General features: G+C 39.7%; 1 protein-coding gene across 1 annotated transcript in view; it reads right to left on the reverse strand.

The window, feature by feature from the left end:
- The window catches only part of Fmo4 (flavin containing dimethylaniline monoxygenase 4), a 34,009-nt gene extending 31,847 nt beyond the window's left edge, over positions 1-2,162 (reverse strand). Inside the window, exon 1 of the mRNA XM_020170038.2 lies at positions 1,908-2,162. The gene's annotated coding sequence lies outside the window, so the exon portion shown is untranslated. The remainder of the gene's footprint in view (positions 1-1,907) is intronic.
- Between the last annotated feature and the right edge of the window lie 11,477 nt (positions 2,163-13,639).

Below are 13,639 nucleotides of genomic sequence, written 5' to 3' on the forward strand. Positions count from 1 at the left end.
TACCCCATTCATGACCAACTAGCAATCATGTTTGAGTCATGGAACAACATTGGTGTTAGTATAGAGAAGATAGTTGGACTTAAAATTATTTCTCAAGGCTAAAAAGCCAAAGTCAGATTTGTCTTTTTAGAAAAGTTTGAGCCAGGCAATAGTGGCTCATACCTGTCATCCTATCTACCTGGGAGGCTGAGATCAGGAGGATCTCAGTTTGAGGCCAGCCTCAGCCAGTAGTTCACAAGTCCCCATCTCTACCAATGGCTGAGTGCAGTGGCACACACCTGTCATCCCAAACTACACAGGAGGCTAAGATCAGGGGATTACAGTTCCAGGATAGCCCAGGCAAAAAGTTTGCAAGACCCCATCTTGATGGGAAAAAGCTGGTTGTGGTGGCATGTACCTGTCATCCCAGACACAGTAGAAAGTCTAAGATAGGAGGACTGCAGTCTTGGACAGCCTGAGCAAAAAGCAAGATCACAGCATAACCAGAGCAAAAAGGGCTGGAGGTGTAGCTCAAGCAGTACAGTGCCTGCCTAGAAAGTGCAAAGCCATGAGTTCAAACCCTAATTCTACCAAAAAAAAAAAAAAGTTCAAACCCCAAGTTCCCTATTCTTGCAAATCATATAATGGATCCTGATTTCTTGTACTCTGGATTTTAATCAGTTAACACTTCTTCTCATCACTGGATTGTAGTATTTCCTGTCATACCACCTGTGGAGTGTTTTGTGTTTCTCAAGGCCTGGAGCTCCTATCAACTCATTCATAAGAGGAATCACTGAGCGACCTGAGTCTGTTCTCCTCATGGACACCTTTCTTTTGGATGGTTGCCCCCCACAAAGTAACTTTCTTTATAACTTCTCTTTGCTTCCTGACTCTCTCCTTAATTCCATTGTTTTAACCCTACTCCAGAGGCTCCAGAAGAGAATCACCTTGTTATTATTATTATTGTTATTGGTAGTACCGGGGCTTGAACTCAGGGCCTTGTGCTTTCTTGGCAGGGGCTCTACTATTCAGCCATGCCCCCAGCTTTTTTTTTTTACTTTAGCTATTTTTTGGGTAGGGTTGTGCATATTTTCCAGGAATGAGTCTCGGACCTTGGTCCTCCTACCTGTGTTTCCTGCACAGCTGGGATTATAGCTGTGAGCCACATGCTTGGTTTATTGGTTACAATGGAAACTTGCTGACTCTTTTTTTTTTGGTCTGGGATGGCTTCAAACTATGATTCTCCCAATTTCTGCCTCCCCAATAGCTGGATTATAGGTATATGCCACCACACCAAGAATCACATTCTTTTTTAATTTTATTTCTTCTTTTTCTTTTTTTTCTTGTCTTTTCTTTTTTGGTGCTGGGATCGAACCCAGGGCCTCACGCATGCTAGGCAAGCGCTATACCACCAAGCTACATACCAGCCCTCTCTTCTTTTTCTTTTTTATTCATTTATTTTTACTGTTGTGCTAGGTGGGGGTACATTGTAGCATTTGCAAAAGTTCTTACAATATATCAAATATATAAGTTGAATTCATCCCCTCCATCATTCTCTTTTATCTTCCCTCCCCCCTTTTCTGGAATAGTTTCAGCAGTTCTCATTTTCCATTTGCATACATGTGTACATAGTATTTGCACCATATTCACCCTCCTACACCCTTTCCTCACATCCTCCCCCTCACACTGGTACCAACCAACCCCCCCCCCAGGCAGGACCTGTTCTGTCCTCCTGTTCTCCCATTTTGTAAAAGAAAAACAATGACATATTTATTAGTTTAAGATAGCTACACAGGGAGTTTTCTTGTGACATTTCCATGTATATGTGCATTATAAGGAGTGCCCACTCCAGGGACAGTATTCATCCTCTGCAAGAACAGTTTGTAGAAATATTTTCTCCTGAAGGTAAAAAAAATCATGACACTTACCTTGTCAGTCCACAGCATGAACTTGGACTTAAATTATTCGCAAAGCCGAAAAGCCAAAGATGGCATTTGAATTAAAAAAAATTTTCAAACCCAGATTACTTGTTCTAAAAGGAAAATAAACAGAGTGCAGACGCTGATCTCCGCGCTCTCGGTTTAAAACAACTATCAGTTGTTTCTTCTGTTATTTCTTCTGTTATGCTAGTGACAGCAGGCAGTATTCTCACTAAGAAAAAAGTTGTGTATCAACGTGAACTTGTCACTTCCGTGGTTTCGGGGGAGGGCTTTGATGACGAGCTAGAACACAGCTTTTGGATTGGAAAGAAATGAAAGTCTCCTGCCCTTCACCCCACCCCCCCTAAACGTCAGCATTCAGGCAAAGCCCTGGAACTTACTCAAAGCACATGGTAAGCAGTGCTGTTGTCATTGTTGCCTTTAGAGGGCACCAAATCACAGCCTTCTCAGTGACAGGCCATCTGCTTCCAGAAACAAACTTCTAAACCCTCACTCCTACATTACTTTCTTGAACTATCATAGGAGCTTGTCAGAAAAGGAGACAGTCATTTGTATCATCAACTCCAGATTGATGTTTCTAACTCCAGAAGCGTGATTTTAAATTTCAGGATTTACAAGGAATTCAAGTAGCTAGCAAGGGAGCTGGAAAACTGTGTTTGAGAAAGCATAAAATCATTTTTTAGATATTCACCTAGGGCACAAGATCAGCATTTGGAAGTAGTAATAATAAAACAATATTAAGTATCTATCATTTTTATTTTCTCTGCTCAGTGCTTAGAAGCTACCATAGCAGGACACTTTAAGCTTTGTCTTTAGGCACATTTTTTAGCATGATTCATTGAACAGCTCTAACATTAAGAGTTAGAAATACAGATACCTAGGGAATAGGTATCCAGTATTACAAGGTTTTAGACTCCTTCCTTCCTTTCTTCCTTCCTTCCTTTCTTCCTTTCTTCCTTCCCTCCTTCCCTCCCTCCCTCTCTCCCTCTTCCCTTCCGCCCTTCCTCCCTCCTTCCTTCCTTCTCAGTACAGGCCAGACAATGTGTATCAACATGAACTTGTCACTTCCCCGTGGTTTCGGGGGAGGGCTTGATGACCAGCTAGAGCACAGCTTTTGGACTGGGAAGAAACGAAAGTCTCCTGCCCTTCCCCCCACCCCCCTAAACATCAGCATTCAGGCAAAGCCCTGAATAGTTTTCATTAATGAATTCCAATGTGTCTCTCACCTACATTCTTAATACTATCATAATAATAGAGGTTACATCTATTAACCTCTCTCTCTTTCTTTCTTTCTTTTTCTCTCTGTGTCTTTCTCACTGTCTCTGTCTCTCTTTCATTTATTTATTTATTTATTTTTTTGAGATAGTTTCTCATTATGTAGCCCAGGCTGATCTCAAACTTATGATCCTCCTGCCTCAGCCTCCAGAGTGCTGGGATTGCATGAATCTACCACCACACCCTGCCCTATTGACCTCTTGATACATTTTCTCTTCTTCTTCTCCCCCTTTGCCCCAGAGCTCCTTTTGCTAAACCATCTGATAATAACCTGGATGCCATCCGAATATTTCCCCAAGTTCCTCAGGAGAAAGGGCACGCACTCACTCAAACACATTACCATTGTCACATATAGGGAAGTCTATATAAATTATAATATAATCCAATACATTGTCTAATTCCAGATTTCTCCAGTATTTGCCAAAATGTCCTAGTGGTGTGTTGTTGCTGAGTTGTATGGAGAGAACTTGTGCATGTCTCCCAACTCTGAGTTCAATATCCCAAGATACTGATTATGATGGGAAAATTTGCACAAAGGAAATTGGCAAGCAGTGCAATTCCCCCACTCTGGACCACTTGTTAAACATTTACCAAGATACTGCATTTTTTTTTTTGCAAAAAATAGTTTTATTAAAGTATAAACGGTAAACAAAAAAAACTGAACACACTTAGTGTATACAATTTGATGTGTCTGGACATAGGACAAAACCATTGCCACAGTGAAGGTAATAAGCATTCACCACTTGCAACAGTTTTCTCATCCTGCATTGGTTTTGTGTGTGTGTGTTTGTGTGTGTGGGGGGGTGGTGGTAAGAACATGCAACATGAGATTTACTATCTTAAAGTTTTTAAGTGCACAGTGCAGTTTTAGTAACATAGACACTGTGTTTTGCAGAAGATCTCTAGAGCTTTTTCATCTTGCATAATTGAAACTCTCTGTCTGTTGTATGACAGCTCCCTATTCCCTCCTACTCTCTACCTCTACAAATTTGACTATCCTAGATGTGTGAATAGAAGCATGCAGTATTTATCCTTCTCTTAGGCAGGCACATTTACCCCTTGAGCCACTCCACCAGTTATCCTTCTGTGATTGGTTTATTTCCCTTAGCATAATTTCTTCCTGGTTCAGCCAGGATTTCCTTTCTTTATTAAAATCTGAATAAAATTCATTATGTGACCGTACCACATCTTTATGGTTGTTACCATATCTTGGCTGTTGTGAATAATATCCCTTTGAAACCGTGATTTCACTTCCTTTGGGGGAGAAGTTTTTTTTTTTTTTTTTTTGTCTTTTCTTTTTTGGTGCTGGGATTGAACCCAGGGCCTCACGCATGCTAGGCAAGCGCTGTACTACCAAGCTACATCCCAGCCCTCATTTCCTTTGGATAAACCCTCAGAAGTAGGACTTCTTGATCATATGGTCATTCCATTTTTAGTTTTTTAAGGATGTTTTATACTGCTTTCCATAAGAGTGGCACCATTTTACATTCCCACCCACAGTGTATAAAAAGATCCAGTTCCTTCATATTCTTGCCAATACTTGTTACCTTTTGTTTTGTTTTTGATAATAGTCAACATGTGTGAGGCGATATATACTTGTGGTTTTGATTATATTTCCTTGATTATTAGTGATGGTGAGCATGGTCACCTCTTGATATTTTTGTTTTCTTTGGAGAAATGTCAGTTCAGGACCCTTGCCACATTTATTTATTTATTTATGAGGTGGGGACTGCTACACAGCACAGGTTGGCCTCAGTCTCTTGATCCTCCTGCTTCCACCTTCCTAGTGCTGGGATTACAGGCATATATTACTGCGACCAGCTCACCTTCGTACATTTAAGAATCAGATCTTTTTTTTTTTTTGTGTGATATTTTTCTCCCATCTCGTAGATGACTTTTCACTCTGTTGTTTTCTTTGCTTCACTTGTCTATTTTTGCTTTTGCTGCCTGTACTTTTGGTGTTATAGCTAAAAAATCATTGTAAAGATGAATGTCAAGAAACTTTTCCCCTATGTTTTCTTCTAGGAGTTTTAAGTGTTTATTTATTTATTTATTTTTCACTTCTAAATAATCCACAGCTTGAGAAGTCTCAAGGGATTTTTTTTTCTTTTCTTTTTTTTTTTCATTTTTCTTTTATTATTCATATGTGCATACAAGGCTTGGTTCATTTCTCCCCGCTACCCCCACCCCCTCCCTTACCACCCACTCCGCCCCCTCCCGCTCCCCCCCCTCAATACCCAGCAGAAACTATTTTGCCCTTATCTCTAATTTTGTTGTAGAGAGAGTATAAGCAATAACAGGAAGAAACAAGTGTTTTTGCTGGTTGAGATAAGGATAGCTATACAGGGCATTGACTCACATTGATTTCCTATGCGTGGGTGTTACCTTCTAGGTTAATTCTTTTTGATCTAACCTTTTCTCTAGTACCTGTTCCCCTTTTCCTATTGGCCTCAGTTGCTTTAAGGTATCTGGTTTAGTTTCTCTGCGTTAAGGGCAACAAATGCTAGCTAGTTTCTTAGGTGTCTTACCTATCCTCATCCCTCCCTTGTGTGCTCTCGCTTTTATCATGTGCTCATAGTCCAATCCCATTGTTGTGTTTGCCCTTGATCTAATGTCCACATATGAGGGAGAACATATGATTTTTGGTTTTTTGAGCCAGGCTAACCTCACTCAGAATGATGATCTGCAATTCCATCCATTTACCAGCGAATGATAACATTTCGTTCTTCTTCATGGCTGCATAAAATTCCATTGTGTATAGATACCACATTTTCTTAATCCATTCGTCAGTGCTGGGGCATCTTGGCTGTTTCCATAACTTGGCTATTGTGAATAGTGCCGCAATAAACATGGATGTGCAGGTGCCTCTGGAGTAACAGTCTTTTGGGTATATCCCCAAGAGTGGTATTGCTGGATCAAATGGTAGATTGATGTCCAGCTTTTTAAGTAGCCTCCAAATTTTTTTCCAGAGTGGTTGTACTGGTCTACATTCCCACCAACAGTGTAAGAGGGTTCCTTTTTCCCCGCATCCTCGCCAACACCTGTTGTTGGTGGTGTTGCTGATGATGGCTATTCTAACAGGGGTGAGGTGGAATCTTAGTGTGGTTTTAATTTGCATTTCCTTTATTGCTAGAGATGGTGAGCATTTTTTCATGTGTTTTCTGGCCATTTGAATTTCTTCTTTTGAGAAAGTTCTGTTTAATTCACATGCCCATTTCTTTATTGGTTCATTAGTTTTGGGAGAATTTAGTTCCCTGTATATTCTGGTTATCAGTCCTTTGTCTGATGTATAATTGGCAAATATTTTCTCCCACTCTGTGGGTGTTCTCTTCAGTTTAGAGACCATTTCTTTTGATGAACAGAAGCTTTATAGTTTTATGAGGTCCCATTTATCTATGCCATCTCTTAGTTGCTGTGCTGCTGGGGTTTCATTGAGAAAGTTCTTACCTATACCTACTAACTCCAGAGTATTTCCTACTCTTTCTTGTATCAACTTAAGAGTTTGGGGTCTGATATTAAGATCCTTGATCCATTTTGAGTTAATCTTGGTATAGGGTGATATACATGGATCTAGTTTCAGTTTTTTGCAGACTGCTAACCAGTTTTCCCAGCAGTTTTTGTTGAAGAGGCCGCTATTTCTCCATCGTATATTTTTAGCTCCTTTGTCAAAGATAAGTTGCTCATAGTTGTGTGGCTTCATATCTGGATCCTCTATTTTGTTCCACTGGTCTTCATGTCTGTTTTTGTGCCAGTACCATGCTGTTTTTATTGTTATTGCTTTGTAATATAGTTTGAAGTCAGGTATTGTGATACCTCCTGCATTGTTCTTTTGACTGAGTATTGCCTTGGCTATTCGTGGCCTCTTGTGTTTCCATATAAATTTAACAGTAGATTTTTCAATCTCTTTAATGAATGTCATTAGAATTTTGATGGGAATTGCATTAAGCATGTAGATTACTTTTGGGAGTATAGACATTTTTACTATGTTGATTCTACCAATCCATGAGCATGGGAGATCTCTCCACTTTCTATAGTCTTCCTCAATCTCTTTCTTCAGAAGTGTGTAGTTTTCCTTATAGAGGTCTTTCACATCTTTTGTTAGGTTTACACCTAGGTATTTCATTTTGTTTGAGGCTATTGTAAATGGAATTGTTTTCATACATTCTTTTTCCATTTGCTCATTGTTAGTGTATAGAAATGCTAATGATTTTTCTATGTTGATTTTATATCCTGCTACCTTGCTATAGCTATTGATGATGTCTAGAAGCTTCTGAGTAGAGTTTTTTGGGTCTTTAAGGTATAGGATCATGTCATCTGCAAAAAGGGATATTTTGACAGTTTCTTTACCTATTTGTATTCCTTTTATTCCTTCTTCTTGCCTAATTGCTCTGGCTAGGAATTCCAGTACTATGTTGAATAGGAGTGGAGATAGTGGGCATCCTTGTCTAGTTCCTGATTTTAGAGGGAATGGTTTTAATTTTTCTCCGTTAAGTATAATGCTGGCTGTAGGTTTGTCATATATAGCTTTTATAATGTTGAGGAACTTTCCTTCTATTCCTAGTTTTCTTAGAGCTTTTATCATGAAATGATGTTGGATCTTATCAAAGGCTTTTTCTGCATCTATTGAGATGATCAAGTGGTTTTTGTCTTTGCTTCTGTTAATGTGGTTTATTACGTTTATTGATTTTCGTATGTTGAACCACCCCTGCATCCCTGGGATGAAGCCTACCTGGTCGTGGTGAATAATCTTTTTGATGTGTCGCTGAATTCGATTTGCCATTATTTTGTTGAGGATTTTTGCATCAATGTTCATTAAGGAGATTGGCCTATAGTTCTCCTTTTTGGAGGTGTCTTTGCCTGGTTTTGGGATAAGTGTAATACTGGCTTCATAAAATGTGTTTGGCAGTTTTCCTTCCCTTTCTATTTCATGGAACAGTTTAAGGAGGGTTGGTATCAGTTCTTCTTTAAAGGTCTGATAGAATTCAGCAGAGAATCCATCAGGTCCTGGACTTTTCTTTTTGGAGAGACTCTTGATTGCTGCTTCAATTTCATTTTGTGTTATAGGTCTATTCAGGTGATTAATTTCCTCTTGGTTCAGTTTTGGATGATCATATGTATCTAGAAATCTGTCCATTTCTTTTAGATTTTCAAATTTATTTGAATATAGGTTCTCAAAGTAGTCTCTGATGATTTCCTGGACTTCCATGGTGTTTGTTGTTATCTCCCCTTTTGCATTCCTAATTCTACTAATTTGGGTTTTTTCTCTCCTCATTTTAGTCAGGTTTGCCAGGGGTCTATCGATCTTGTTTATTTTTTCAAAGAACCAACTTTTTGTTTCCTTAATTCTTTGTATGGTTTTTTTGGTTTCTATTTCATTGATTTCAGCTCTTATTTTTATTATTTCTCTCCTTCTATTTGTTTTGGGATTTGCTTGTTCTTGTTTTTCTAGGAGTTTGAGATGTATCATTAGGTCATTGATTTGGGATCTTTCAATCTTTTTAATATATGCACTCATGGCTATAAACTTTCCTCTCAAGACTGCCTTAGCTGTGTCCCATAGGTTCCGGTAGGTTGTGTTTTCATTTTCATTGACTTCCAGGAACTTTTTAATTTCCTCTTTTATTGCATTGATGATCCATTGTTCATTAAGTAATGAGTTATTTAGTTTCCAGCTATTTGCATGTTTTTTGTCTTTACTTTTGTTGTTGAGTTCTACTTTTACTGCATTGTGGTCAGATAGTATGCACGGTATTATTTCTATTTTCTTATATTTGCTGAGGCTTGCTTTGTGCCCTAGGATATGATCTATTTTGGAGAAGGTTCCATGGGCTGCTGAGAAGAATGTATATTGTGTAGAGGTTGGATGAAATGTTTTGTGGACATCTACTAGGTCCACTTGATCTATTGCATATTTTAGGTCTTGGATTTCTTTATTGAGTTTTTGTTTGGATGACCTATCTATTGATGATAATGGAGTGTTAAAGTCTCCCACAACCACTGTGTTGGCATTTATATATGCTTTTAGGTCTTTCAGGGTATGTTTGATGAAATTGGGTGCATTGACATTGGGTGCATACAGATTGATGATTATTATTTCCTTTTGGTTTATTTCCCCTTTTATTAGTATGGAATGTCCTTCTTTATCTCGTTTGATCAAAGTAGGTTTGAAGTCTACTTTGTCAGAGATAAGTATTGCTACTCCTGCTTGTTTTCAGGGGCCATTGGCTTGGTAAATCTTCTTCCAGCCTTTTATCCTAAGCCTATGCTTATTTCTGTCGGTGAGATGAGTCTCCTGTAAGCAACAAATTGTTGGATCTTGTTTTTTAATCCATTTGATCAAACGGTGTCTTTTGATGGGTGAATTAAGTCCGTTAACATTAAGCGTTAGTACTGATAGGTATGTGGTGATTCCTGCCGTTTAGTTATCTTAGTTGTTTGAAGGTTTGATTGTGTGTACCTAACTTGATGTTACTCTCTACTTTCTTGCTTTTTCTTATCCTATGGTTTGGTGCTGCCTGCCTTTTCATGGTTAAGTTGGGTGTCACTTTCTGTGTGCAGGATCCCTTGCAGAATCTTTTGTAATGGTGGCTTTGTGGTCACATATTGTTTTCATTTCTGCTTATCATGGAAGACTTTTATTGCTCCATCTATTTTGAATGATAGCTTTGCTGGGTAGAGTATCCTGGGGTTGAAGTTATTTTCATTCAGTGCCCGGAAGATCTCACCCCACGCTCTTCTTGCTTTTAATGTTTCTGTTGAGAAGTCCGCTGTGATTTTGATGGGTTTACCTTTGTATGTTACTTGTTTTTTCTCTCTTACAGCCTTCAATATTCTTTCCTTAGTTTCTGAACTTGTTGTTTTAATGATGATATGTCGTGGAGTAGTTCTATTTTGATCTGGTCTGTTTGGTGTCCTGGAGGCCTCTTGCATCTGTATGGGAATAGCTTTCTCTAGATTTGGGAAATTTTCCATTATTATTTTGTTGAATATATTATGCATTCCCTTCGCTTGCACCTCTTCTCCTTCTTCGATGCCCATGATTCTCAAGTTTGGTCTTTTGATGGAGTCAGTGAGTTCTTGCATTTTCTTTTCACAGGTCTTGAGTTGTTTAATTAATAGTTCTTCGGTTTTTCTTTTAATTACCATTTCATCTTCAAGTTCTGAGATTCTGTCTTCTGTTTGTTCTATTCTGCTGGATTGGCCTTCCATTTTGTTTTGCAGTTCTGTTTCATTCTTTTTTCTGAGGTTTTCCATATCCTGGCAGTTTTCTTCTTTATTGTTGTCTATTTTTGTCCTGAGTTCACTTATCCATTTATTCATTGTGTTCTCTCTTTCACTTTGGTGTTTATACAGTGCTTCTATGGTTTCCTTTATTTCTTCTTTTGCTTTTTCAAATTCTCTATTTTTATTGTCTTGGAATTTCTTGAGTGTCTCCTGTACATTTTGGTTGACCCTATCCAGTATCATCTCTATAAAATTTTCATTGAGTACTTGTAGTATGTCTTCTTTTAAATTATTCTTATGGGCTTCATTGGGTCCTTTGGCATAGTTTATCTTCATTTTCTTGGAGTCTGGATCTGAGTTTCTGTTCTCTTCATTCCCCTCTGGTTCCTGTACTAATTTTTTGCTGTGGGGAAACTGGTTTCCCTGTTTTTTCTGCCTTCCCGTCATTGTCCTTGGTGTTGTTACTGTCCCTGTACTGTGTGTAATTAAGTATTTTCTAGCTTGTAATAATAACAATGGTAATATTGAGAATGGAAGAGTGAGCTGAGATGGAAAGCAAGAAGTTAAAGAAAAGGGGAAAACAAATATACAGACAAGAGGGAGAAAGCAGAACATGGTATCAGACAAGAGAGTTTCAAAGGTATAAACAGGGAGTGTTAGTGTGCTAATCGACAGTAAGGTGAACAGACAATAGAGAGACAGAGAGAGGATTGAAAAATCAAAGATAAAAAAATAAAAAATAAGTAAATGAAAGTAATATCTATATATAAAAATGAATTAAAATAAAATGGAAAATAGAAAATTAAAAAAAAAAAAAACCAAAAAACTTCCAAGTTTATATGCAATGCAATTTCAGTCTTAATAATTTGGGTGTCCGTCTCAATCTCCAGTCCTGGAGTTGGTGCCTCAGATGTTCTGTAGTTGTCTCATCAAAGGGGATGCATAAAGTAGAACAAAACTACACACTCACACACACAAACACACACACACACACACACGCACACGAAAAAAAAAAAAAAAGCCCCACCAAGTGTCCCCAGTTCAAATGCAATACAGTTTCAGTAAGTTTTTCAGCTTGCAGGTGTAATTTGGTTGTTCTCTCATCAAAGGTAGGGAGAAAAAGAAAAAAAAGCGTCTGGAGGCAGTTCTGAGAGTGGTATCTGCAACTGTGGCTCGCCTGCCTGCTGCTCTCAACCTGTAGCTGGCGGCATTATTTATGCAGATCTCTGGGGTGAGCTAGCACTCACCTGGTCCCACAGGCTTTGTTTGCTCAGAGTCCTCCTGTGCGGGAGCCTCTGCTACAGGCTTTCCCCTTTCCAAGCACTGGGAAAGGTGACACTGCCCCCGCATTGTCAGGCCTGCGTGTTTATTTACAGTTCATGTGGGAGGTGGGCCTTGCCCCCTCTCCTCTGAAGTTTTCCTCCCACTGCCACTTTCAGAAGCTTTCCTGCTCCTGCTTACTGGGCGGTGCTGCTGCTCCTGCCGGCCGCCATGTTTGTTTACAGTTCATGTGGGAAGTGGGTCTTCCCTTCTCTCACAAGCTTTCCTGCTCCTGGTTGCTGGGCGCACGCCCCGCTCCCGCCAGAGGCTCTCTGGCCCACCTGGCTTGTTTATTTACAGTCCCGGGAAGGATTCCCTTCCCCCAATCTTCAGCGTTCAGGGCGCCCCACCCTCTTTCCAGCGTGTCTTAACTGTTCTTATTGGTTATTACTCAGTTTCTCCTTTTTTTTTCCCGGGTGGAGGTCAGTCTGTCCAGGGGGCTAGGCTGCTCTGGCACAGGCTTGTCTGTGGGGGAACTGCGGTACCGCGAAGCTCACCTGGTCCACGTCTTCCCAAGCTGTATGGGCGCCGGCCACTGGTGGCCCCGGGGGCCCTCCTCGGTTCTCCGTTTAACGTGAGGTGGAGATTCTCTGAACCGGCTGGAGATCTGGAGGGGTCAAAGTTGTGCCTTTTCTCAGTGATTATGCCTGCAAAGTGTGTCTCCAGCGTCTCTGCAAGATTTCACTATAGGAGGGTCACTTTCTGCTTCCTACCTCTAGCCGCCATCTTTGTTTAGTTTTAAGTGTTTAATCTATATTAGTTGGTTTTTGCATGTGGATATCAACTTTCTTAGCACCATTTATTGAAGAGCCTTCTTTCCTCACTGTAAATTCTTGACATCTGTATATAGCTTTGCAAGGAAGTGTGATGTCTCCAGTTTTGTTATTTCTCAGGATTATTTTGGGTATTTGGGGTCTTTTATTATTTCATATGAATTTTAGATTTGTTCTTCCTGTTTTTGTAGGAAAGGTGTATTATGGGTTGCATGTATGCAGCCCCTTCTAAATTCATATGTTGGAACGCTAAGTCTGAATGGAATGGCATTGGAAAGTGAGGCTTTAGGAGGTAATTAGGTTTAGTTGAGATCATGAGGATGGAGTTCTCTTTTTATAAGAAGAGAAGGATTTTAGAACTCACTTTTTCTGTCATGTGAGGATACAATGAAAAGACAACCATCTATAAATCAGGAGGAGGGCCATCCCCAGACACTGAATCTGCCATTGCCTTGATCTTGGACTTGTAAGCTTCTAGATCTGAGATAAAATAAATGTTTGCTTATGAGTCACCCAGTCTATGGTATTTTCTTATACTAGTCTGAACTGAATAAAACAATACCATTTTAGTGCAGGGGTTTGAACTCAGGGATTTGCATTTGATAGGCTTTCTGAGCCACACCTCCAGCCTTTTTGCTTTGGTAGTTTTTCAAATAGGGTCTTGCTTTTAAGCCCAGGCTTGCTTGGACTGACATCCTCCTTTTTGCACTTCCTGCATAGCTGGGATGACAGGCACACACCACCACATCGAGCTTTTTATTGGTTGAGATGGAGTCTTACCAACTCTTTGCTGGGGCTGGCATGAACTTTTATCTACCCCTTCTCTCTACCTCCAAGTGTCTAGCATTAGAAGGATGAGCCACAGTGCCTGGATTGCCTCTTTCTTTCTCTCTTTCTTTCTTTCTTTCTTTCTTTCTTTCTTTCTTTCTTTCTTTCTTTCTTTCTTTCTCTCTTTCTCTTTCTCTATTTTTCCCCTCCCTCCCCCTCTCCCTTCCTTCCTTCCTTCCACAGGATCAACAGGATTTCAATATTGGTCTAGGCTGGCCTTGAACTCTAAATCCTCCTCTCCCCGCAGAGTGCAGAGATTACAGGTGTGAACCACCATGATAGCTCTGGTGATTTCTGTAT

Source organism: Castor canadensis, chromosome 11 (genome assembly GCF_047511655.1).
Source record: "Castor canadensis chromosome 11, mCasCan1.hap1v2, whole genome shotgun sequence".
In the NCBI taxonomy this organism is placed as follows: domain Eukaryota; kingdom Metazoa; phylum Chordata; class Mammalia; order Rodentia; family Castoridae; genus Castor; species Castor canadensis.